The following is a 4,531-nucleotide window of genomic DNA, read 5'->3' as shown; positions in this document are numbered from 1 at the left end:
ATATTTTTTTTTTCCTCTTATTGATAACCCAATAAAGAAATTGTTTATTTCATTTATACATGTTCCAAGCCATGAAAGGCATACTACATATATTATATGTTTACAGTACAAAATACTTTTGGAATATATTTTGTTACATTGATTATAACATTTTAAAAAAAAGTAAAGCAAAAACAAAACACAGAATGAATTAATAATAAAAAAAAAATTAAAAACAAAAAGTAGTAAAGATAAAAAAAAGGAATATACCAAACACAAACAAGAGGTTTTAGATTGCCTTTCTTTAATTAGTCAGCTGGTCAAAGTCAATTTGTTTTATGAATTTTAGTAAGTCTGTCTTAAATTTAGTAAAAAGTATGTTCTAGATTAGGCCGATTTCCTTGTTTCATTATTACATCTTGTACTAGCTGAACTCTTTGTCGGTCATATAGTTTACATTCATAAAGTATATGTTTGAAATTGTGCACTTGTCAGTCGTCATAATATTAAATCGTTTAAAGTAATATTTTGTGTTACCATGTTCTGTAAGGAATTGTGTCAATGTGTATTCTGTGCTGTGTATTTGTTTGTAATTATGTAATGTTATTCGTGGAATGTACTTGTGGAGGCTAGGTGATTTATTCGAAGCATCCACACTGTGTTCCAGCTAGCAACGAGCTCATTGGTGATGAGATTTCTGCTGTGGGAGATAGGAGCCTTGCTGTAAGTTGCTGGCTGCCTCTTTGGCCTACGAGTCAGCTCTTTCGTTACCCTCTACGCCATTCACCCATTTTACCTCCAATGATTTTTTAAAAATGCTGTACTTGAAGTATTTTTAGTCTTATTTCCTCAGTCAATGGGTCGTGAATGTTTGTGTTATTGAGTGAGTGGAGAACATTCGTTATTTATATGAAGGACTATATGCGAATGCACCTTAGAAGAATTTTCAAGGTTTTCTAAGGCTTTTAAAACGGCTAATTTTTCGGCCTGGTTCTTGGAACATCATGATGCTAGAGCTTGTACTGACATTCTATTACATTTCCAAATCTATCTGAACCAGTCGATGCACAACAACGTTGCCATCCACCTTGCTACTGTCCGTGTATATGTCAGTTATACCAGAGTAATATGCGTTCATCGGTGAAAGTATCTTTATGTATGATGTAGAATGTAGCCATTTGTTGGATTGAATTTGTAGTTCTATCTCGTCATGTGATATGTGTTTCTAATCAGTATGTAATGTTTTGATTCCATATAGCTCTGTTTTCTCATTTATAATTAGATCTATAGGTAGCATTCCACGAAGGATGATGGCAGCATCATTAGATTAGATTAGATTTTTATTCAGGGCGATCAACATCTAGGATATTACACCCTTTTTACTTCATCTATCTTCTTGACTTATAGTTGAATGTAGACTATTTCCTTTTTACACTGGTCGGTATTGGTGGATTATATTTTAGTATAAAGTTGTGTTTCTTTGAGAAATTTTATTATTTTGTCAATGGATTATTCTGAGCCTTTAAGGGCCAATTCTCTTGTTCGTGGAATTTTATTATTTTCGAAGGCTTGACGAAATGATGGGCATTCTTCAATTATATGCTTTATTGATAATGGGGAATGACAGGTTTGGCATATAGGCTGGTCCTCTTTTGTGATTAAGTGAAGGTGAGTTAATTTGGAATGTCCTATTCTTACTCTTGCAACAACCACTTCTTCTCTTCTGTTTCCCCTTATGGCACTTGTCCACTTTTGTGTATTTTTTTTTACATTTTTCAATTTATTGGTGAGTGGTAAGGCGGCCCACATTGAATCCCAATTTTTTCGGATTCTGTTCCTTAAAAATGCCTTTATGTCTTTCGGCTCGTAAATTTGGAGTGGTGGAACGTTCATTGTAGCAGCCTCTTTAGCCGCTTTATCCGCTGCCTCATTTCCAGCTATTCCTGAGTGCCCCGGAGTCCAGAGAAAGGAAACACTTTTTTTATGATATTTTAGCATGTCTATATAGTTATGAATTTTGTCTATCGTAGGTCCACTTTGATTGAAATTTGATAGACTCTGGAGTGCTGACATTGAATCTGTACAAATGAGTATGTTTGAGTATTCACTTTCTATAGATAAATGAAGTGCTGTTGAAATCGCCTGAAGTTCAGCTGTAAATATTGTTGAGTATGTGGGTAATTTATATTTTTTGGGTGTCCCGTGTATTATTATTCTGTCTAAAAGAATGCCCAGGTAACGAATTACGTCATACTGAATGAGTCCAGAAGAATTTTATATATATGAGCGAATTTCTTATATCAGGTTCAAATCTTGCCCCTTGGTATATTTAAACATCCTTCGGAAGCCATACGAATTCTAGGTTGATCGATTTTGTTCCATAGGTATTCTCAAAATTGTAGAGGGTTGGTGAAGATGTACAGTGGAACCTTATATGTATAATGGGAAAAAATACTCTCTATTGCTTTTTTTTCATGCTTAAAAATGGTCACCGTCAAATCAAGAACTGCAGTTAGACCGATCGAAAAAAGAAAGCCATCGTAAAAATTTAAATTGCCGCTAATCAGTTGCAATAAACTTGGAGCTCACAACTCAGGTAGCCATTCCCTCCCTCAGCCAAAATTTATGGTAGTCAATTAACAGAGTTGGTCTTCCCCCCTCACTAAATTGCCAAAGTTCACACAGACGTTAGTCGTCAAAATTGATCTAATTTAGAAGGCACTTGATTCTGGAGATCGCTCCAATTTACATCTTTCTACAATTTACCATTACCGATTCGATAAATTTACAAACCGCCAAAACAGGGAGGAAAGTGTGACCAGGTAATTAATGGATTAATGTTTTATCATAATTATATAATTTTTACAAATAATTACGTATTTTTAAAATTTAAAATATTAACCATACTAAGCCATGGAATAGGAGATTTTTCATTTGTTGGATAATTTCCAATTAGTCATCGCTAGGAAAAAAACAAAGACAAAAAATGATTTAAATTTTTAAATCATTCTAACTTGACATTGCTCTGATTGTATTCATAAAGTTAATGAATTGTTTCTTATACAAGTTTGTTTGAAATGCTTTGGGTTATGATTAAAACAAATATGAAAGTACATCTAAATTTATAAATAGTCGGGTGCAAAAGAATAAAAATCGAATAATCTAGTTTTGTGAGATCGTCATTGTTTTGTTTTTTTATTCTATTTTCCTAAGGAACAGACTACCCATATTTAGTGAAATATAAATGAGTGTATTGGTGTAGTTTTATTTTATAAATATCTTTAATGTAAAAGTTAGAAAATAAAAAATCTCATTACTAAATTTGGAAAGGAGGTGAAAACGTTTTAAGAAATTTATCGTTTATCTTATTGTTATCTTGTATTGTTAATTTTCTATAAATGATATTCAGAAAATGGAAATTTTTATTTTTTTAACTTTTTCTAATGAAAAAAATGGAATGTTTATGTAAATTAAGGTGTATTGTTTTTTTGATGTTTTTTAATGCAACGGAGTGTATTTTTTGAAAAATAATTATTCTCTTGATATTATCGTTTTTCTACTGATGATTTTAACTATTCAGTCGTTAAAGTTATATCGTTCGAACAATATCTCATATGCTTTCTAGTTAATATTATTTATTCGGTTTTACGATTAGTAATATCAAAAATACCAATGCTAATCTTCCCGCTAAACACTGAATGATGCAGGAAGTAACTATTTATTAATTATCGCATGTTGACAACTTATCCTGTAAAACGTATCTCACGTTAACATCATTCATCTCAATACAAACATGTTCATATTTACAATGAGTCCAAATTTCAAAATTCTTTATCAACGGGTATTTTAAGATAACTATTGTTTCAGAATTACATTTAAAACTAGAAAGATATAAATAAAATTGAACCAATGTAGTTTTATTGTTCAATATTTTACGAAAGGACTGATTACTTAGTTTAATCAGATTAAGATGATGAGAATAAGAATTAAAAATATTAAATGGTAAGAGTTATTATTTTTTTAAAAAAACCATAAACTTTCAAAAACGGTTAAATTTTACTCAATTCCATAACACTGAGCCAACGTGATTATTTAAAGAATTATAAATATTCTTTTGGTGTAAGCACATTTAATCAACTACCACTTTTCTTTATTTGTGGTGGGTGAACTTTTTCCATAACATTTGTTCAGAGAAAACATCTGCAAGTTAAAACAAACTTTCGGAGTAGGCTCGGAAACTCATTAAATCACGGAAAAAAAAGATTAAATGTACACACAAAAAAATGATTCTTTAAGTCGGAGAGGTTCCATCTTTAAGTACCGAATTTAAAATAAGATGAGAATTCTGAGGTATCCTTATAGTTAAATAAACTAATAATTAACTTCTTGAATTGAATATCAAAGTTCATTAATTAAAAATAATTTTTTTTAAAGCAATGAAAAAAATGTAAAGAGTGTATATTGGTGTGAATGTGTTTAAAATGATTTATTACTTGAATTACTCTTCTCAATCTTGATTTTTTTTAATCTGGTTTTAGAATGGTATATAATA

The sequence above is a fragment of the Halyomorpha halys genome, unplaced genomic scaffold (assembly GCF_000696795.3).
Source record: "Halyomorpha halys isolate HHAL.00 unplaced genomic scaffold, Hhal_1.1 Scaffold231.1, whole genome shotgun sequence".
Classification (NCBI taxonomy): Eukaryota; Metazoa; Arthropoda; class Insecta; order Hemiptera; family Pentatomidae; genus Halyomorpha; species Halyomorpha halys.
Note: the sequence above shows the minus strand (reverse complement) of the source record.